At 42.8% G+C, this 23,314-nt stretch overlaps 1 protein-coding gene and 1 long non-coding RNA gene across 3 annotated transcripts in view; one reads left to right on the top strand and one right to left on the bottom strand.

Moving 5' to 3' along the window:
• The window catches only part of BEND5 (BEN domain containing 5), a 911,380-nt gene that overhangs the window by 284,255 nt on the left and 603,811 nt on the right, over positions 1 to 23,314 (bottom strand). The window lies entirely within an intron of this gene.
• On the top strand, positions 9,171 to 17,997 carry LOC113967472. Its single transcript, XR_003534185.1, has 3 exons — positions 9,171 to 9,209; positions 12,230 to 12,326; positions 17,876 to 17,997. It is a non-coding gene; the product is annotated as an uncharacterized LOC113967472 (long non-coding RNA).

Here is a 23,314-nt window from a genome sequence, read left to right as displayed (position 1 = left end):
TTCAGTTATAAAAACCATGTAAATGACACAATATTTCAAGGGCAAATATGTCACACACCAGCCGACCCCCTCAACCTGTTACTTCCCTTCTCAATACACCATCTTCAGCTACATATTTAAGTCATTGAGTAAATTGGCAGAGCAAAATGAAAATTGGCAACACCTGCTGAGTCACAGGTGTGGCAAACTAACATCTTATTTCCTGCATATTTTTTGTTTACAGCCCCCTTTACTCTTGTGATATATCAACTATTAATTGTAAGAATATTTTTAAATGTGTATTTTATAATTAGCTTATAATCAGTTAAAATACATTCACTTTTGGATTAGGAGTGGGAAAAATAAGGAAAGGGGTAGAACCACAATCTCAGAAGGCAAAAATCAACAGACACAAGATCAAGAGAAAAAAAATCAAATTTTTCAGGTTTGGAATCAAGAGTCATTGAAAACAGTAATTTGGAAAGGTGCATTACAATTACAACATTGGTAGCAATATAAAATTAACTCATGCTACTCTATTTTAACTTCAACAGATTACACATCATAGTTCATTTCCTGCTGTAACAACTCAATAAAGGAGCAATTAAATCCTTACCACCTCTAACCAATATTAGTATTATTTTTATTTTAAATATCAATATAGAAGAAACATTCACTAGCAGCAAATAAAATCCCACATATATATGGATTTCTGTGTTGAAAATCGGTACATCAGCAGATGTGGACAAATGACAATTATTTCAATAGTCCATATCCAGCACATATTCCTTGACAATTCACATGTAGCTGCATCTAATGTGACAGAGTTGGAGGATTTTACAAGTGGAAAATATGCAACCCCATGGGCCAGGCTACCCACTGCAGTGCCCCTGCAGGAAAGGAGATTCTCCATAACTCAGCATTAACCTGACTGGCAGAAGCACTGAGCTTGCAATGCAGAGAGCTAACGAGTGCTATCAGAACAGCACATGTTGCCCATAGAAACATTTGTTCAAGGAGCATCCTTGTGATAGGACATGCTGGAGAACTCAGAAGCAGCTGCAGGATAATTTATTTTTGATTTGGAGTCCTCATCCTGGATAACAACGTTAACCAGCTTCTGGATGATTGACCAGCTTCATCCATCAGATACTTCAAAGGAAAATAAAGCCACTCTGGCAACGTTACTATAGGCAGATTTTTTCCCCCCCTTTGGTTTTTTTTGCCTACAGTAGAGGAAATACTTTATTCAGTATTCATTTGTAACAGCAAAAATGCACATGCACTTGGATGAAAACTTGAAAAGAGCTGGACATGGACACAAGAGATATGTCCAGCAGTTCTATACAACTACAGGCCCCAGACTTTCACACAGTATTGAAGGGAGAGAGGAGATATGGACCATCCTCTTCAGCAGCAATGGGGGGTTTGGCTGGTTTGGGAATGTCCATCAAAGCACTGCAGAATATTGCAATCATTGTCCTGCTGGGGTTTAGTTTATTTTGGGTTTTAGTTGTCTCTAGCAGTAATGTCTAATGAGGAGAGAGGCTGTGAAACTCCCCCACCGTGCCAACACACACAGAGGTTTTTTTCAAATCATTTAAGAGTGATTTAGACACTTGAAAAAAAGCCCCAAACCTCAACTAATTGTTTGCAGCTAAGATATGGCCCAATTTCAATTATTCCACTGATTGATCTTTAAGTGATAGATTTTCAAAAGAACCTAATAAAGAAAAGTGTCCAGTTCCCATTAAAATGTAATGGGATTGATACCTAATCTGTTCAGGCTCCTTGGAAAAATGCAGTTTAAATTAATCTGTGGAGAAGCTTCACACTTTTGAGACTACGAGTTAGTAGCATTTACTCTTACACTGTATAAATCTGATGAGTTCTAAATAAGATGCTCCTAAAGCATCTGTCCATATGTCTCTGTCCCGGACAACACCATCCGTTCTAATCCAGTCCTGGACTTGGGCAATAGAAATCCCCCAATTTCCACTAACCATATGTTAGCTTTGCCATATGGAAAAAATATGCCGTAATGAGAGTGGTGACAGAGCCAGATTTCTTTCCATATGTAATCTAGAGTATGACAGTCTCTTCGGTGGAGAAAGCCAGGTACAGCCCATGTATGTCCCTGCAGGGAGAGCCCAAGTTGCCTAGCAAACACATTGTAAAAAACTCTCACACACAGTCTTCCATAGGATGAATTCTCTGCATAATTATTTTATAGTGTTGTACCCAGATATGAAAGCTTGGTTGTCTGCCATGAGTACTAAGACTTCAAACTGCAAGCGAAAACCTGATTATTCGGTATTACTGAGAATGCCATTCTTACAGAAATTCAGCAGTCTCCTGATGGGATTTTATCAGTATTTAAGCCAAAAAAAAACAACAAAAAAACCCCAGAATGTATCACTTATGCAAAAAAAAAAGTTAAAAAATAAAGCATGGTTATGAATTTGTGTCCTTCCAGTGTTAATGTTAATGCTGCTAACAGGCATCTTCAGGCTCAAAGGGGTGATGCAGCTGACACAGCTGGGGAAATAGTGAATATTTGCCCGTCTTTGCTTAACAGAACTTGGGTTTCAGTCGCAGGCAAGAGTTTAGTGATCACAACGTGCTCCTCTCCTACCCATTTCCTCGCAGACTGAAAGCTCTGCAATCAAAGCAAAAAACCAGAAATCCAGGGAAAAGATTTGGCAGACCCCCAGTTGTTCAGCTCAGTGGTTCATCCCCACTGTCTCACCTCATCACTCTGTGGAAATGACTATTCCAGGTCAAGCACAAATCCAGAGGACACCTCCATTGAGCTGAAAACAGCTTTTTACCTGAGCAGCAGCAGAAACCCCCACCAGGGGTACAGATCCTGCCCAGGTCTCTGTCCACCCACTGGCAGGAGCAGCAGAAGGCAAGCTGGGATTTAACTCCCTGGAGTAAAGCCTGGAGATGTGCAGCTGAGGCTGACTTGGGTCCTGGTGATCCTGGCCTTGGATTACTTAAGGCAGACCTCTATCAACACACGTTAAGGCAGCTCTCAAGGAAATTACTTTGCTTCAGCTGAGGACTGGATAAGAGAGACATAAATTATCTCCACTCCTGTGCTGGGATAATTCCTTCCCTCTGCAAGGAAATTCATGTCTCCAAATAAAACCAAGTGTCTTCCTTCCTACCATGGGTGCCTCCAAGCTGATGATCCTGTGTTCCCTATTCTAAGTGCTGATACAGCCCAGAAAGGTTATCTAATTACAGAAACAATACTTATTGGATGCACTAATGCTTCTGCAATTTTAATAGCGATATGATAGCTAGGATTTATATTATTTTCCCTTTCTGATTAATTATTTACACAGAGACAAGCATAGATTATTAAGTACGTGTGTGCTGTGCCAGGCTGCAAAGAGATTTTTTAAAAAGAAAAGGGAAGAAATGGATTCTAAACATTTTGAAAACAGTCATCCAAGAGTTTTGATATCCTGTGACCCAGCACTTTGCATCAAGGCCGCTGGTGCATTGGTTCAGAGGGCAGACTTGATTCAGGACATTACAGGTAATGTTGTAGCTTCCCAGTTTGGTAGCAAGCTATAGCAGGGAAAGAAAACACTAATGTCAACATATCCATCAAGGAAAGTTGTGTTTAGCTATAAACCTAACCAAATGCCACACAGGAGTGCATGGCAGCTGGGAAACACCATAAAATTCAGGTAGTTTTGCACTGACTGTTCACCTGTTCTCCATGTAACGCATCCCCAGGGTGCTAACTGGAATCAGGAGAAAACTCAGGAATAGCCAAGGCTTCGGAGAGAGACATCTGTCAACTACCCAACCCATTTCAAAGCACAGCCATGAGTTCTTCAAGTAGACTGTACTCTGGTGGAAGCACACATATCCCCTCCTTTTAGTAAAAAACCCCCCAACACCTGTCTAAAATTTATCATATTTTCCTAAGATCAAGTAATTCTTGGAGATTTACCCCAATATAATTTAACAGACAAGTCAGATAATTATTGCTAAATGGCAACATTGAGCCTGGTCAGCTATTCAGGGATGATCTTATTTTGAGTATTTCATTTAAAAAAAAAAATCAAAGTAGCCTAAGACACTCTTAAGGCTACGGATAAAATTCTGCCCTTTATAGAAATCTGAAAACCATGGTCACTGTACAACCATTCAGCTTGAAACACAAACTTCTGTTTAACATCTGTGCAATTCCTCTGCATTTGTTTATCATTCTCCATATCAAAAAGCACTTTGCTAACTTTCTGCAAGTCCAGATGTTTATATGAAATGGTGCTGCTATCCTCCTTTGCTGCAGTGGTAAAATTAATAAGAGGAGATTCCTAAGGAGGAAAAAGACAAATCTTTATGCTTATGTCATTAAATTCATTCAGCTTGGAAAGAAATTAATCCTATCAAGTTTTAATCAGGTGGTGACTTTGCTTTGATTTGTGAATAACAGTTTTAATAAAAGATATTTCACAGAAGAGAAGAATCTCTAGTGCAAAATGCCCCACAGCCTCCTCCTCTGACTGGGAATTTCTGGTCATTAAAAAAAAAAAAAATGCAGAACTATCGCTCCCTACCTCATCTGCAGCTATGAAAATGTGAGTAAGAGGTCAGAGGAGAGGACAAAAAAGTGAGTCCTTGGAAGAAGGGGTTGGAAAAGAAAAAATCTAATTAGAGCAACTCTAAAATCCCACCACCACCTCACAGGTTAGGGGGGAACAAAAGCAGGAGTCTGTGAGCCTTAGCAGGGCACGTGGTTCCTTCTCACATCTGCTTTCACAGCATCGCAGGTGGATTAAGTAAATCACTCCAGGCATAAATGTACCCCAATAGATGGAGGGCATTCCTCCTCCCCCACAAGGATCAGGCAACTGAAGCTGCAGAGGCCGATCCACCAGCCTGATGGATCACAGACCATGCTGTGGCAGTGGAGGGAAGGATCCCTGCCTGTCCCCACAAAATACCCTCCAAGTGGCTGGAGGACAGAGAGATATGAGATCCCTCCCAATCCCTACCACTGGAATGCAGATGAGCCACCAATTCAGTGCCTGGAGAGGAACTACACGGGGTGATAGCCCATGTCTGCACAAACACACCTCCAGAAGGGGAAGAGATTTGGGAACAGAAACATTCTTGTATCATACAACTCATAAAAGTCATGGTTTAGCTGTGAAGTGATTCCACAGTCACAGAAAGAGACTTGATCCACCCAAAGGCTGCAGAAACATGGACCAAAGATGCATTTCATCTTGTTCAAGACCTAGAGCGAAATAAGCCACTCTGGGAAAGGAGCAAGAATGGGGCAGATTTGATTATGTGGGAACTGTAACAGTTTTGGTATCTTCACAGCCTTGGGTGGTGGGGAAGGTGACACACATCAAGGTAAAATGGAAAGCAGAAATATTCAGGAATAGGAAAGCAGGAACACTCAGGGATGGGAAAGCAGAAACATTCTTGAATGGGTCCAAGTGCCCGTGGTGTCTGCAGTGACGCTGCAGTGTGGTGAGCACCGCAGCAGCATCTTCCTTGTGCAAATCACCCCTGCTCCTTTGGCTATGAAGTGCAGTCCCGGAGCAGGCTGGGCTGGGAGCAAGCACCGCTCTGCCTGCGAGGAGACAAGGCAGATCTAGACAGCATTCCTGCCCCCTCTTTTCTGGTGAGGACTTCACAATAGAGTAAATCTCGGGTAGCAATGAGACCTGCTGCGTAGGGAAAAGCTGAGTATGACTGAGAAACCCTTCCATCACGCTGTCACAGAAAGCAAGTTCCCTGGGGCTTGAAGGAAGGCTGTGCCTTAAACGATTTGCTCTTTGATGGGCTTTTTCTTTGCAATCAGCATGTGAACTTTGAAAAACTACCGGTTTGGTTTCCAGAGTGTGCAGTCCTGAGCCCACCAAACCCACGCAGTCCCCTGCTCCCCCTGCGCACGAGCCGCCTGATTGGCAACCCTGCCACAACAGCCTCCCTGCAATTTCTACATTATGTATTGTATTAAAAATAATGTGCTTCTGATTTTAAAAAAAAAGAGTTTTTAAAAAGATGGCATTGGAACATCGCCTTCCTAAAAGCTAAAAAGATGCATTTTTAGTAACACAAATATAAGAAAAAAAGTCTGAAACAGGGCAGTATGGCACACCTGTGCATTGCAGACAGGGAGTAATGGGTCCCTCCGAAACAAGTGGTGTTTGGAGTAGGAGCTGAGGCTCCATCAGGGCCAGTGGAAGGGTAGGATCAGGCCCAGCCTCTGTTCTTACCTCTATGCAGAGAGAGGACGGGAGGGAAGGGTTTTCCTAAGGGGGACCCTGCACAGCTGATTGCAGGGCAGTGGCTGAGTGTTGTCCAGTGCAATGAGGACACTGCAGCAGGAACTGGTGGGTTCTGCAAGACCCAGCTTCAGCTGGAGAAAAGGGCTGGAGTCAGGTGTGATCTGCTTAAAAGGGGCTCATCACTGCCAGTGTGAACCTGCCCAAAATCCCCTCAAAGCCTGATTTCCATGGACGGCCATGATTCAGCCTCCAGCACACACAGGACAGATGTTGTCCCCTCGGTTACACGTGCAGCCTCTGGTGGACCAGAGAAGTGAACCAAGTCCTCAGCTGTTACCTCTACAGCTGGACCAACCCTATTCTCCTTGTGCCCTGCAATATCCCATATTGATTTCCTCCTGGTCTCTTCCTCCAAGGGCCCCATTGCTGTTAACATTTCTCACCCTCTAGGAGAGGTGCAGAGGACTAGTGCTGAGCAGCAGTCTCTAACCCCTTCCCATGGAACTAGCTTAGTCTTTGTTGCACTGTATTTACTTCTGTTTTCCAAGACTAGGGAAAAGCAAACAATGTAGAAAACCTTTAATTTCACATTTTTTTCCCAGCTGGTAAAAATGATAGCTAGATATGCACACATCAGTATAATCATCTCCCAAACAAATGGCACAATGACAAACCGAGGGGGCGGGGAGAGGGGGAGCAGAGCACAAGCTGGTGTTTTCAATTTAGAAAGTATGCATTATTTACACTGCCATTATTCCACTCAATTTGAGTTCACGCTTTAGTCCTAATTTCAGTATAATCAAAGTCAATGAATATTTAATCAGCATTGCTTCCAGAAATTGAGTAATGCCATTAACATAATGTCCCCAGGACTTCAATGCCGATTTTCCTCAAAAGCATGGGACTTCCACTCTTCCTGCCCTTCCCCCCTTTACTTTAACCAGTTGATGCTCTGATCTCCACCTTTGATGGGTTTAACAAGGTAGAACCTGTCCAAAATGGGAGAAACACTTCCCAAATGCAGAGATGTCTCACCACTCATATTGACCCAGCCCCAGGATAGTTAATAAAAGTAGAGCATTTCACTTCAGTATGGCTCAGTATGGGAAAGCATCATAATAACAATAATCCATTTGCACTTCTGGAGCACTTTTCAATAGAGGGGCTCGAGTCATTCTGCAAACATTAATTAATGCCTTCCACTCCCCTGCAAGGAAGACACTTATTTATGCGATAGCTAATCTACAGATAGGAAAATTGGAGCATGATGAGGTTAAGTGCCTGGTTTACAGCCACCCAGGAATCCAGCAGCATTTGGACAGAAGTTTGGAGCTCTGAGTGGCTCCAAGCTTCCTTTTCTAACCAACAGACTGTGCTGCTTCACTAAAATAAGATCAAGAAAAGCAGCAGTACCCATGAATATTTATGAACAATACAAAATTACAGCATAAAAAATTGTACAGACATTTCAGAGCTGCTAAGTGATGGCTTCAGAGCTGTATCTCTATGTGCACAGAGCATTCAGTAGTCTGTGCACACATGCCCCCTCCAGTGGGGCTGCATCTAATCTATCATCTTTTCTAACATGACTATCACTGTAATATCTCAGCAATGCCTTCAGCTGAAGACCTATCACAGCATTCCATCTATCTGGGCTGGTTTATAAAGCTTTTCTCCACGGTGCTGGAAAATCTGTGGGGCATATGGTTTAAAATACTGGATAAATTCCCCACTTTCCCTTCTGTAAATCTAGATAGAGCTTTAATGCAACCCTTATCAGTAATGAACAATCTCTTGTTCTCTCATAAAATTAGAATTAATCCTTTTTTATGTTAATAAGGAAGGAACAAAGTTCAATTTTGTTCACACTCACAACACATGCAGTTGGGAAGTCTGAGGTTATGTGTAGAAAATACTTTGAAAGGTATTCTAACCTGATTTTTTAGAGGGTTTGGGTAGTTTAGGATCATCGCACTTTCATAAACTCTTCCATGAACAATTTCTTATTTTGTATCAGTTGACTACAGCTTCTCCAAAGGTCCCCAGTTTGCAAATCTATCCATTGTTCTCACCAAGCTCCAGCATGGCACAGGCTCACCTCAAGGCAGGTGCTCTTTTCAGTAATGACATTAAGGATCACTTTAGAACTGCTGGAGATTTCTGGGTAGTATGGGTGCATGTAGTACACGGAAAATTTCAGTTCCTACCTCTAAGAATGGCCTTGAGAAATACTTTCTCTAAAAGTTTTGCAAAGTTGTTCAAGTTCAAAACCAGTAATACAAATATGTGATTATTTTGCTGTATTACATCATGGTTGTGACCAACTCAAGTGCAGTCCTGCTGGTCTGGCCATGCATTTAGGCCAAGGTTGGCAAGAATGAAGTACCATCTGATGAATTTACACTCCAACTTCATGTAATTGTCCTGATGCAGGTAAATATGAAGATCGAATTTGCAATCATTCACAAAGCCTTATTCTTGACTGATGTCAAGAGTTTGCTCTTGAAGACGGAATGGAGGAAATAAATGGTGCAGCTGGAACAGGGATGGAGGAGTAAAAAATGTGCCTGTAGAGGGAATGAAGAAGTATTTTGCTTGAGCAGAAGTGGGGAGGTACTTGTTATAACAAGAAAGGCAGAAAAACTTGGTCAGATCAGAAGCTCAAGTCAGCAGCAAAGAACAGCTTGCACATGTCACTTTGGCATTAACTACCAGAGAATGAAAGTCCCCCTATAATCTCAAGGAAAGCACTTCTATAAGGCCAGGTAGCATTTTTCCAACCTATGTCGCTCTTAATAACAAGTATTTTGAAGTCAGAAGATTAATGGTTCTGTGTAAGTGACATATTCTCCTGTCTCTTGAATGAAGTTGACTCAGCCATGCTCCACCAACACCCTCTAACATCATAATGGCTTTAAACATTAGCCTTAGAAAACACCACTACCATCCTGGCTGAGAGTAAGTAAACACAGCACCAGCTGTCCTTCAGCAGTAGCAGGAATGATGGTGGTTCTGCACCGGAAAAATCCCACCTTCCCCGACTCCAAATGAAAACTAGTGACTCTGACAACATCTAGAGATACTTCCCTTCGAAGGAGAACCAAGCAGTCTCACTCATGTCTGTTCTGCAGCTCACCAACATCCACAGAAGGGCAATCAGCTCTTGCAGTGCTGTTGGGAAGGCATTTCACAGAGCAGTTCCTGACAGGCACAGTAAGAGTTAAGCTGGAGGGTGAGGGAGAAGCCAGAGGATTGCCACAACATATCATCAGTGGGACTATTAATAGGGTTCAGGTTATAACTTATTCATGAACTTCTGCACTTTTAACTCCTACAGTATGGCAGGGTAACTCGGGAACACTTATGAATGACACTACTAATGCACCAAAGAGAAAGGAAACACATCTCTGCTGCTGTTGCACATTAAACCTATATATTGCTCTTCAAGACTATAGCAGATCAGTCGAGCAGACATGGATACTACTGTTAAAAGATCGGCCCTCAGTGCATCACTACCCCCGCTGGGCCTCAGATGCCTTTGGCAGATACACAGCACATTAAATCTTTTAATCTTGGCTATACTTGCATAACTTGCTGTATGATTCCTGTTTCAGGAAACACTTATGAGCACTGTCAGACTCAACATGCAGCACCCGTCTCTGCAGCGCCCACGGCCGTGGCGGCCCCGGGCCAGCACAGAGGCATCTCCCTTGCTCTGTGCAAAGCCAGTGCCATTCCCAGCCATGCCCTTCCTTAACTGTGCCCCAGTACAACCCACAGCAAACTAATGCTAATCAACTGGGCCAAAGCAAACAACCCAAAAAGCTTCACACCCCGAAAAATCCGTTCCATGGGTTTTGAAGTTCACACCCACAGAAGGGTTTTGAACGGCCTTGAGAGTGAGGGAGAATAACCACTTGCACCAACAGGTTATGGCTGAGCAGGCAGCACCTGAAAAATCAAAATGGAGCCCATAGAAACTTGAAGACCCAAATTCCTATTGATAGTTTAGTTCCTGGAGGGGACTGATATTATCGTATTGCCATAGATATGGCAAAGGCGATGGGGTGTGTCAGTAGCAAGGGTGAAGAAAAAACATAGATATCCTCAGGGAACAAGTTTATTCCTCTCACCTACACTCCTGGCAAGAGATTTAGCACTTGTCACTGGTCACTGTTTTATCTCCAATGTCTTAATTGTCTTCCTGCTAGTTAGGGCTCATTGTATGTTATATTGATTGTTTTTTTCCCCACTAATTGACTGTGTGGTTGTTGGGTTCTTTAATTGCCATCCTGAAAGGCACTGTAAATTGTCCTACATCAACATTAGTGATGTTAAAAAAACAAGAGTGGTGCAAGGAATTTCAGTGTTGATACAGTGGGGAAATATATCAAGGCAGGCAGCTTCTCTACCCAGCCCAGTCACACAGTCTAAATGCTGATATTTACCTATTTTCCATCGAGCTTATGATAAATATACAGATGAAGACATGAAGCATGTTCTGTAATCCCAACAAAAAGATCCTTAGATATCTCCCTAGGCTCAGGGGAGAAAAAAGGCCTTTGCAAAGGAAATGCTCCACCTTCTGGAAACACAGCTGCCACCAAACCTACAAGGTCTTGGAGAGCTCTCAGCCAACTCATCCTAACGTTGTACACCAAAAATGAAGATTTTCGTATTAGATTCTGGATTCAAGCTCTGGTTTTGAATCATATTCTGGTTCATTATTCATAAACCCAGATGATGGATGTTCACAGCCCACAGCATGTCCTTTCCAACACACATGTGCTTCCTGGCTCCCCCTCCAGTTATCTGAAGTCTGATCCAAGCCATAGAAGTTAATGGGTATTTGCTCTAGACTTCCACAGGCCTTTTGGTTCAGATTTTAAAACATTTAATGCTTCTCACAGACCTAAAGATACAGACAGGGACCAAGGGAGATTTCCCAAGTCATCTAATTCTTACTAATTACCTTCAGCCATGTTAGAGCCTTTGAAAGTTTGACAAAGCACTCACAAGCATTTTTAGACAGTTAAATTGCTTTACCTGAATCAGTCCTCCAGCTCCTATATCTGCAAACATCGTCTGCATATGCAAACCCAAACTCTTAAACCAGCTGCACTGGACAGGATGAGTCAGCCCTGCAATATATTTAAATGCTCTGGAGATGACAGAAGAATACGAGAAGGAAGATTAATTAAAGACCTAGACAAGAAAAGACAAAAACTTTTTTTAAAAAGCATTTAGCAGTGAAAGGCACTGGGCATTATTTGAGGCTTATTGAATACATGCTGGCTCTCTCTTTTCTGGAATAGCATCAATACTGCAATTGATTCCAGGCCTTTTCTTAGAAGAATCCCAGTTCTAATTTAATCCTATTGAGCACCAGTCAGAAGCCCATTAAGGGAGGAATTCCACTCATTTTAGCAAAACATCCAAACAGTGGTGGGTTTGACAAAGCCAAAAGACAGGATGCATTTTGCCTATATTTGAAGGGTAACTATGACTGCAGCAGTCCCTGTTGCTGCCACTGCCTACTCCAAAGAATGCAACATCCAGGACCTTGCTTGCTTCCCTGTTAAGGCAACAAAAATGCTTGGCTTAGTTTTGTGTAAAAATGAAAAAAAATTTTTAAAGATGCTAAACTATTGGTGCCTGGTGCTTCCATTTTTTTCCTTTTATTTTTTCTTTTTTTTTTTCCTTTTCTTTTTTTTTCCTAGGTAAGAAAAAATCCCTCCCTGCCTATGCAAACATTCATGAGGGGACAGCCAAAGGTTCTTTTTCACAAGGTCCTTTTTCATCTGAGCATAACCATCCTGATAACCTATCCAATGTGTAGTCCCATTTCTCAGCACCTTCACACTGACCCAGTCAATACAGGAGGTTATGTTTCAGCTGACGAGAATATGCTATGAAAACTTGTGTTTGCTATTCCTACTTATACTGACCTCTCTGTTATTCCTTCTCACCCCTTCTAGATGTAAGAAAAGCAACAGAAGAAGAAGAATCACCCCCTTGACACTTGAAATCTATCCCCCAGCCTTCTCCAAATCACTTGAGTGGTTCTTACCCTAAGTGAGGAGCCAAGGGAGAGTATGTGTTATCCTGCCACATTTAAACACCTTTCTTTAATTTCAGGACTCTGTTCTTGAACTTTAACGGAATGATTAGTAATGTGCTGGAGTAGCAGAAAGAGGAGGAATGGAACCGAAGCAAGGAAAACCTAGGGATGCAATCCCATCCATCTTCAGATGCCACATCCTCAACAATATCTGCTGTGACCACCAATTCATTAGACTGATGCAATCTATCCAATAATAGCCCACAGCCCGTCCCCTGCTGCCTCCACAGAGCAGCTTGTTAAACACTTACAAGGTAACAAGTCAATGCAGAACCATTTTTCTCAGGCTTCATGGTTTCCCAGCGTTAACCTTATTAACCTTTAAGCACAGCAAAAGGGCTGTTTATTTGCTTAAACATCTGCTTTGGATTGAAGTGATAAGCACGTGGCAGGAGCAAGTGGAAAAGGGAGGAACACCTTGGGTGGTGCTGGCCTGGCCTCTCCCAGGCTGTTGGCAGAGCACACGCCCATCAGCCCTGGGAGAACAGTCGAGGTGGACTCTGTCTCATGACCTGAGGAAGTGCTGGGTTTAGTTGGGTTTTTTTTCCACAGGAGGGGAATGGAGGAGTTTCAATTTCCTTGGATCCTGCTGCCCTGTGCAGATGTTCTGTTTGGCTGCACTTTCCTGTTTTATCTGCTAATGGACCAACTCAGTACTCATCTTCCTCTTCTTTCAGAGTTCTACATTTATGTGTATCCAGGGTATCCAAACTCAGCCCATAGCTTTAATTTCTTCTAAAACTCAGACAAAGGCACAATTCTTTGGTGTTTTTTCTGCCACCTCTTTTATGAACCTGTCCCTGTTGTTCTCAGACTAGCTTGGATCAACTTCTCTCTAAAACTGGATTCACACTGGGCAGCTTTAAAAAGAATCATTCAAGTGCATGCACACACAAACCAACCTAACATACATCTAATTCTAAAGAGCTGATGGCTACTTAGGATCAGTTCACTTTATAAATGAGAATAGATGAAATACTGAACAGAGAAGTCTACTCAGTGCTGCTGCAGCTTTGTCCAGTGCTCAGGTATTTTGAAATATTTCCATCTTCTGCCAGTTCAAGCAGAATCGGTTTCTCTGAACATCTTTCTCTCACCTTCCTCCCAACACTGAGGCCCATTCTCCCCATGTCTTCTAGTCCAGTCTCATCACCTGTTGGAAATTCCACAGGGAGAAACAAGAAACAAGTGTTCTCCTTTAGCCATACATAGTGTTCATGTCATGTCCTGTATGTGATACTTATCAACATTATTTAACTGCAAACCTGATCTGATGCTCCACGTTATTTCGTAGCTCTATGCCTTGTTGTAGGAACACAAACAGACAGGGTGGCAGGGGTTCTTAAAATGAGAAAGGGAGCAGAGACAATCTCCAAGAGTTTTATATCTGCATATTGAGGTGCCTGACAAAGGTTTGCAAGCATATTTTGCCTGTGAACAGCACACTACCCACCAGTATTTGCTGTGTCTGAAGGTGCCAAAAAAGCAAGCTTGAAACACACCCAGGGGAAGGACTGAGTTGAAAAAAAGCCAATTTAGTATCTTTCTGCTCCCAACAACCATCAAGCACATAAATGAGTCTTGCACTCTTCTTTCCTCATCTTCACTCTGTGGCCACTCTCCAAAGAGAAGGCAGTGTGATGAGCCAGAGGAAAGCAAAGCAAAACATCCCTGTTTCAAGATCTCATTAACTGGGAAGTTAATAAGTGCACTGAAGCTTTCATTCCTAAAGCTGAAACAGGAAAAGTTGAGAGGAGAAAAAAAATACTTTTAAAGTGTCAGAATTTTTATTTCTCATCTTTAATGGTGCCTCTGTACATTTTTAATATCTGCTCTTCCACTTGAAACCCACAGGAGAAAGGTTTAGGGAGCCAGAACTTACTGGAGTGATTACATCCACATTTCAAAAACCAAAGCCTTCCCACAGAAAATAAGATACTGATTGAAAAACTGCATGAAGTCTCTCCTCCACAGAATCTAGAAGCTTATTAGCTACTTTTTGACTCTTGAGCCATTAAGGTTCACTGGCTTCATGCCTTCAATCTCATCTCCTAACATCCTCTCTGGGCCAAAAATCTTCCTTAGTCTTCCTTCCCTGATCTCCTCAGAACTTCACCCTTCATCTCTGCAGTGGAGAGGAGGGGAAGGAGACAAGGAGCTCTTCTATACAGCAGCTAGAGGGGGTCAGAGATTTAAATTCACCCAGAGGACAGATGATATATTAAAAAAAAAACAACAACAAACCCCACCCAGAAACAAGCCAGATTCAAGGCAACACCAGTTGTCTTTGTTTCAAGAACAAGAACTAAGTCAAAAGCCTGTGATCATGACAACAGGATCCTTCCACTTTCAGCAAGAAAAAGCACCTGAACACCATGGTAAAGATTTACACAGGTTATAGTTAGCAAAAGGCTCAGGCTTTCTTTTACACAAAAGGAAAACTAATCCTAAGGAAACCAGAAGGCTGTTTAATTTTTTAAGTTATCCACTATTAAATAAATAGAGGACAGAATCAATGGCTTCTGCTGAAATTCAGCAAAACTTCCTTAGCATTTTGGAATATCTCTTTTAATTTTCATTGGGGGTGATTTTTTTCTGTTTCAAAATAAATTTTTTCTTTTGGAAGAATCAATAATCAAAGACCATAATTCCTCACTTGCTACATGTTTATTTGCTTCCAGCTTCTTAAGATCAATGTACTTATGTCTAAAAATAATCACAAGTGCTACTAAAAGTGCAAATAAATTCTAAGCAGCCTAGCAAAGCAATGCTCATAAACAATAGTCAATGTTCATAAGCAATCCTATGACAACAGATGTGGTAAAGAATTAATTACTGCTTGTACTGTCTCAGGGCTTCAGATCACTACACAGGGTTGACCCAAATCATCTGCACAAGACCCTGGGGACATGCATGATCCCACTTTTCAGAAAGTCTCTCCACTCCAGTTTGTGTGTTAGCACTTAGCCAAAATTAAGAAAACCTTTTCATGCCTAAACTGGAGCCTAATAGGTTTTGTCTATTTTTGTCTCCTAAAAGTGCCTCTGGTACTTAGAAATCTGTTATTTAACTTGGAGTTCAGACTAACGCCCGCTACTTTGAGAGGGAGAGAAGGGTTGGGCTTATCCCAGATCCTTGTCCAGCATGCCAGGACCACACTTGTGATTGCTATCACTGCCACCCATGGAATTGCCCAAGCAAAATCAGGACATCATCACTGCCATGGAAATCCAGTGTTTCGTCACAGGGTACTGAAAACTGGTGCCTGGGAAACAGCAGCAAGAGCTCCAGTTCATTCCTGTTCCAAATGCAACCTTTGCATCATTTATATTTAGAGTCAGGGGGTTCGTACAGTATTTGTGTGCATCTGGCGTGGCTCCCTCCCCTTGAGAGCCTCCACTGCTCTGTCCTGAGGCCACAAAGGTCACTGCTGGGGAGGGAAGTTTCAGTGTGTTCACATTAAACCAGACTGATGTCTAAAACTTAATGAAAGTTTTGCTTTCTCTTGTGCTCTTCCTAATTTTCACTTTGGGTCACCTCCCTTTCAGCAGCAGAAGAGGCAAGAGGATTCACCCTGGCTGTTGGAGTCAGTTCCTGACAATAAATTACACTTAAAATGCCTTTTAATATTCTCCTTAGACACACTGTAAGAGAAGAATGGATATCCCAAATAATTAAAATATGTTTAATTTGCATGGAGCTCAGGGCATTGTTCTGACATCAAACATCACTGTCAACCATATGTGGAATTTCAACTGCCAAGTGCTTCATTTATGTGAAAATTAGCTTAAGTGTACAAAGAATGAAAAATTTATGATTATTTCACATTTTAATAAATGCAGTGCTATGCATTAATTTAGACTTCTAAAACAATTTTGACAGTGACAAGGGAATCCTTCACAGACTAAGTGCTGTAGCGTGCTGTGTTTCACATGTCCTGCGGAATTATGTGGTAGAGTGTTAAGGCAGTTAGATTTTTATGTTTTTAAACAAAGATATGATATGACTATATCACTTAAAATACTTCTTCAGTTCACTCTTTCCCCTGTTCTCCCATGAGAAACTACAGTACCTATCAATAGCTTTCAGACAGATCGGCATCTCACATTACACAAAAATGTTTGCAGTGAGGAAAAAAAGTGCATATATTACATTGTTCAATATAACAGGCACTGGCAACTTTCCCCAGACTTTTGTTGTACAGGAAAATCACTTGGATGGTGACAGAATCTTCCACAAGGTGCTAAGATCTGACACCAGTGCATTATTTTTCATGAGTATCTTCTGTTCTTCATAATAAAACACAATGCTGCACCATCTCTCACTCCTTATGGGCCATATGGGCTTTCTCCAGACCTAAATGGCAATCCCACAATGTTTTTGTGTCTGGAGTACCCCAGACTAAGAGAGGAAACATTAGCAACATCTTAGGAGCTGCTTCTTCTCTTGGTCCAACCAGAGGTCCCCTTCAAATGCCATTTTTCATATAATGATCAACTTTGCATTTTGCATGACAAACTTAATAAAGCACTTCTGTAAACAGAATCGTAGATTAGTTTGGGTCGAAAGGGACCTTTAAAGGTCATCTAGTCCAACCCCTCTGCAATGAGCATGGACATCTTTAACAAACGCCTGAAATACTGAACAACCCCCCCAACTCAAAATATAAATGACACAAGGAAAGAAAAGGATTTTAGCTGTTCTCAGCGCACACAACTCTGACTTTTGTGCTTTATAAGATCTGGCATTTACAGACGTGTTAAACACAGTGCACTCCCCTCTCTGCATGTATTGCACGCTCAAAATCTACATTAAAAGAAGGTTATTAACACCATCCTGCAAGAGTTCAGAAAAGAGACCAAACCCAACTTCATTCTGCCATTTCCTAAGGTGGGGCTCTTTGAACAAAACTCTTTGGTGTATTTCCATTTCTTCTTTTTTATTTTTTTTTTAAAAAGCAAACTTATAAAAATGGAAATTCTATCACATAGCCTCACCTTGAGCACAGATGAATTATAAACAGGGTTTGATCCTTCAGATCCAACTAGAGCTCTCAGCATGTGAGCTTATCTAGTAACCAAAAGCAGCAAAAAGCCTTCATCCTATCTGAGAATCAGCTCTGAAAGGAGATGAGATCAGACATATGCTTTGCTATTGGCTTTCATGGCTGTTTCCTGACAGCAAAATAGTACTAAGAATAAAGAACCTTAAGACCCATTCCAGCTGCTTTAAAAAAGGTATGATCTGGCAGGCACAGCTCCCCTGTAAACTCTGAATTGTGAGTCAAAATCCCCACTTCATGGTGAGGTTGCTCACGGCGTGTGCTGTCAGAAAGCAGATCTTACTCCTCATTGCAGTAACACCAAGAGCGAGACTACTCTATACCAGGATAGGAGCAAACTTTCTCTCTTTGTGTCTTTGGCAAAAGAAAGCTTGGTCTGGTAGGGGAACCAGTCAGAAAATCTGCTCACTGGGTTGAATGTGTTTACATTGTATTTTGCAGGTGGCCTTTTGGATTAATGTGTGAAGGGCCACTCTCTCCAGATGGAAGCAGGGCCCAGGACACTGCTGGAGTCCCTCGTGTGTCATAGCTTGGTAGTTTGGATGCCACCAGCCAAGCACAGGCATTTCTAGACTGGGTGGGCAGGCACAGGCTGATCTGGTCCCACCTGCTCTCCCAGAGGAGTCTGGATTGAGGTATTCTTTGTATAGGTAGAAGGAAATCAAGGGAAGAAGGAGGTTGCGGGTATCCTTGGCTTTGCAGAGGGAACTGGAGAGTGCTGTGGGAAGACACCTTTCCAGGGAAAGATTCGTGGGACCTAGAGGGTCACAAACTAACAAAAGGACCAGCAGCTCTGATGGCTGTACAAAACTCAGCAATCAGTAAGGAGGATGGCTTTCTGTAAACAGTTGCGGTCTGAGATTGAGGTGAACCCCTCCACCCTGCTCTGCAGCTTGCCCTGTGAACACTGCAAGAAGTCACTGCAGGCAGAGCTGGGCACTCTCATTGCTCCCCTCGAGTGCCCCCCACCAGCCTGACACCACACAGGGACAGCACCTGCCACTCCTTTGCTTGGTCCTCCTCACCAGGACACTGACACCTCTCCAGCTTTAAAGCTAAGGATTTGCACTTGTTCAGTTAGTGTCTGTCAAGAGAAAATTAAAATGCAAACAAGAAAACCAATGTGTGGGGGGTTTTAATAAGCTCTTTACTGGCATTATGCTGGGAGTGCAAACTGATGTTTGATACCACTGGTCCACCAGGGCAAATACTGGTTCAAAAAGAAACCCCTGGGATTAAAACGTCTTCATGGGCTTTGCACTGGATAGTAGATATCTCATAACTTACATAATCACTTCAAGTGGGATTTCAAAAGTATTCTGCTCTAGTCTTATAGCATTTCCACCACAAATTGAAGCTAATTTTAAGTACTGATTTGAATGGAGACATTTACGAGACTTAATATTTCTCCAACACTTTTTACTAAGCTTTTGTGCAGTCTGTAAGTCAGACGAGAATTGTATTTGCATATTTGTAAAATGGCACATGGATCATTTTCATTTGGAGAATACAACAGAAAACTGCCATCAGAAAATTCAAGGGAAATCTAGAAGATGTAGGCATTTAAAAGTAGGTGAGAGCATCTGGTCCTTTATTTGGCTATTGATTTGTGTAGAACACAACTTTCTGAATTTATGGGGGAAAAGTTTCATGTGATTCAAGGATCACACTGGGATGTTTTTAGCCAGATGAAATTGAGATCATTCCAGTGTTAAATATTTGATGGAGGATGTTAAGCCTTCAACCTGCTACCAACAGGCTGCCCCAAGGAATTGTTCCTAACTGCAGAATATTTTGTCAAAAGCACTGTCATCACATGCACTTTTCAAACCAGTAACACTAAACCAGAGGACTGAAGCTGTGGAGAAGGAAAAGGCAGCACAGGGAGCTTGCAGCAGCCAGGAGACCAAGGCAGCAGCAAAGAGGGTGACCTTTTGTTTGTATCAGTGGTGACCAAACCTGGACTTTCCCACCCATTTTGCAGCACCAGTGCAAGACAGTCACTAACAATCTTGCTTTCATGCTTTGACCAGCTCAAAGGTATCAGTAATAAACCGAGGTATCAGTAATGAAACACCCTCTAAGGAGATGTGCTGATGCTTCACCACCAGCAGGATATTTTCAGAGAAGAGATGAGTGTAGTCAAGGACATTTGGCACCTCTGCCTCCAGCACCAGCTCCAAGGTGAACAGGAGCCTGGGCTGGGCTGGGTTCACCATTTGCTCCAGGTCTCTGTAACACACTGGTTCAAATTACCCACTGTGCATTTATCAGCTTCTGCTTCCAGCCTCTGTAATTTGCCTTAGCTCTGCACCCTTTTTGCTCAGTTTTCAAACTCTAGATTCATGTTCCCCATTTTAATCCAAAAGCTGCATTTGGAAATTTGCCAGGAGAGGCAAAGATCAGGATGAGATTTCAGCCATGGTATTCTTCAGTGAGAAAAAGAAAAGGCAGAAATGAAAGATAAATTGAGAGAGATGCAGATACAGAGGGAGGTGGTGGAGTTGAAGATGGTAATGGGCTGTGGGAGCAGAAGGGGCAAAACAGGATCAGGACAGACTGAAACTTCACAATTGAGACTCTTACTGAGAATGAACATGAACCAAGATCTTGTCAGTCACCTGTTAGATACCATAAGAGGAATAGTCTCTTCACCTTTTGACTTACAGGGCCCCATACATTGCTGCAGAGCAGTAAAAATATTAGAAGTTCTGTGCAAATGAGGCTGCTGGATGATGATGCTCATATTGTGAGTCAGGGTTTCTGCACTAGTCCAAGGCCAAAGTTCAAGCAGACTTAAGAACACAAAAATCATTAGATGTGAATTCCTCAGAAGCAATCGAAAAGCAGCCAGGATTTAGGTTAATGCCTTTGGTCATCTCCTTTTTAATGAGCCTGAACAACAATATATCTTCAGCTACAAATACACCACAGGCATAATGTACGGAGGCACCCAGGGTGATTGCAGAACCAGGTGAAACAGAAAATTCAGTCAAATCCTCCACAGAAACTTTAGGTTTGGAAAAGACCTCCAAGGTCATCAAGTTCCAACCTTTGACCCCAAACCACCATGAATGGAGGCTCTGCCCCAGTAAGGTTGTCTGGACAACTCTCTACAAGCCAATCTCCATACGAGAGACAAGCAGAGATAGACACAGCACAGCTCACACATGTTGGCTACCTGGCACACTAATACCTGTTTGAGGTTCCACCCATAGTATGTCCCACCCACAGCATGTACCCTTCCTGTGTGTGCAAACAGTGGCATGTTTACATTGGGGGAATTCCAGGTGGGGTGATGCCCCTGAGGTCCTGCATCCTTGAAACAGCACTGCAGTCACGGCAAAGCTGGGCTTGTGCCCCTAATCCTCCAAACAGGAGGCAGGAGATAAACTGCCACTGGAAAACGGATGTTGAACACATCCTTCCCACACCTCCTGCCAGTTGCTTGCAGCAGGGCTGGCGTGAGATTTACAGCCAGCTGCTAACCTTAGCGGGAGGTACAATGCCACAAGAGCAGGTAGATGAAACAGGGAGAATCTGTCGAGGATTTAAGAGAAACAAAAAGAAAAAGAAGGAAAAAAAAAAGAGAAAGAATTAAATAGAAAAAGGGGTTGGGGGATAATTACAAAACAAGTATTTTTAATGGTTGCTGGCAGAAACCCCAACCCTTGTATTTAAATGGTTTTTTTAATTAAAAAACAGCAGGCTATGAATGCTAATCTCTCTGAGCAGAAAGCTCCTGATGGTTTGCCTGTTTCCAAAAGACTAAATCAATCAGCAAGAAGGCTAACCCCATCTCGGGAACAGGCATTTCAGAAGGGCCTAAACTTCCAAAGTCTATGTGTGCTGCACTCCTGTACACACAGGGCAAGATGTAAACTAACACCAAAACTACAACATTCACAAAAATGTCCAGTGGTGGTTCAACTTTCCCCCCCCCTAGATCTGATCTGTCTTTCCTTGTTACTTCAAAATGTTTTTTTTCTAGCTAAAAATATCAGTGGAGGCCTGCCAGGCTAAAATGTGCAGTTTGAGTCCCTAAGTGTTTGGGTAGGGAATATTCCAATTGCTCCACATTTTTGCCTATGTAAACTATTTAACTTGCAAATCAGAAAGCAATGTTGTATGACACACTTGGGTTTTTCTTGGAATCTCAGCAGACACGCAGTGAAAAAAATCAGCATGTAACCAGCAGAGAGTGAGAGGAGAGAGAAAGAAAGGGAGAGAGAGAGAAAGGGATGTCAACCATATAGTACAAAAATAAATTGTTAGCAATTTTTTATGAACTGAGGTTTCCCAAAAGTAAAGCAATTTAACAATTTTGTGCCATTGCAATTCACTGGATCTGTGGGTAGAGGGATTTTAAATGAAAATCCAGCCCTATTCTATTCTGTGGCAAGAATTATGTGTCATTTTGTTTCTTTCCCACATTTTGTATTTGTATAAAGTGTTAGAGAAAGGAAGCCTCATCACCACCAGGAAACATCATGAGGGAAATACTGGTGCTGCAGAGCAGTGGAAGGCTTCCTAACCTGGCACTGACATGACCTGGTTTAACTAGATTTGGAGCCTCCTTTTCCAAACCAGAAAGCTTCTGTGCCTGTTTCCAAGCAGGGACTGTCCATCCTGCTCCGACTGGGGAAGCAGTGATGGTGCCCAAGGGCTTGGCTTTTGTCTCTGTGCCCAATGGCACACGGAGCTGTGGTTAGAGGGACAAAGTCTGTGCCCTGAGGCTGTGGCTCAGCCCAGCTCTGCCTCTCCTGGGCACAGGGCTTACAGGTCTTGCTCTGTGCTGCCTCTCAGTCGCAGCTACAGTAACTGGAAGTCCATGTGGAGTTGCTGGAAGAGGAATTAACAGAGCCCAGAGTCAAGGAGCAGCAGCATGGCAGGGCGGTATTTCCACATATACTCAGGGCATGCTCAAAACCCATGTCAATAAGACTCAACTCTAAGCCCTGCCTGTGGGGACCCTCTCCCTCCTCCTCCCTTTCACCACACTCCTTTCCATTGCCTGGCCTGTGCTCCCTGCAGTGGCCTCTTTGCCCAGAGATGGATTCCCCTCCAGAGTTGCTTCCCCAGCATGTGGCTAATGGGAGAAAAGCTGGGAGAAAAGCTGGGAGACTTATAAGGAGCACGAGATACTGCCCACCCTCCCTTCACCACTCTTTCCATTCTCCACTTCCAGGGCAGCTTCTGAGCCATCAGTGTCAGGTTGCAAGACAGAGAGCAAGGAGCAAATCTCAGCCTGCTCTGAAAGCACAGGATCCCCACCTGACACACACAAATGCCTTCCACCTCCAAACACCTGGTCTTTTCCAGCAGCACCACACAGCAGAGCAGGTGCTGTGCCAGTGTCTTGGCCTCCGCTCTCTCTCCCCACACTGCTGGGTCATTTCTTCCTCCTCTATCATTGTGTCAGCTCCTGCTGATGGAGCTGACCTCCCTGCTCCTCCAGACGTTGCATCCGAGCCCTCCAGCACACACATCCGTCTCCAAGCACACTGCGCCGTTCAGGAAAGTACATTCAAAATTAGAAGCTGATTACACAGTTTGCACTGGAGCTGGGGAGTATATAAACCCAGTGTGCTCCTTGAAATGCCTGTGCTTTCCTTAACTGAGTGTGCCTTGTTCCCACATGTGGGAAAAAACAGAGCAGGACTACCACAGTATGCAAAAAAAATCCAAGTATCATGTACGTGCACCAAAGGTAACCAGTCCGCTGGTCTCATGAAGGACAGAAGTGCTCAAAAAACATTTTGTGCCAAGCTGTTACAGAGAAAGAGGAGATAAACAAGACCATCACTGATGTGCACATCTTTTGTAGCATCTGACTGCATCAGGAGCCACGGTTTTTGCATGGTTCCTTCAAAGGCAGGG

Source organism: Neopelma chrysocephalum, unplaced genomic scaffold (genome assembly GCF_003984885.1).
Source record: "Neopelma chrysocephalum unplaced genomic scaffold, ASM398488v2 Primary Assembly neopelma1_64, whole genome shotgun sequence".
NCBI lineage: Eukaryota > Metazoa > Chordata > Aves > Passeriformes > Pipridae > Neopelma > Neopelma chrysocephalum.
Note: the sequence above shows the minus strand (reverse complement) of the source record. Positions and strands in the feature narration are given on the sequence as shown.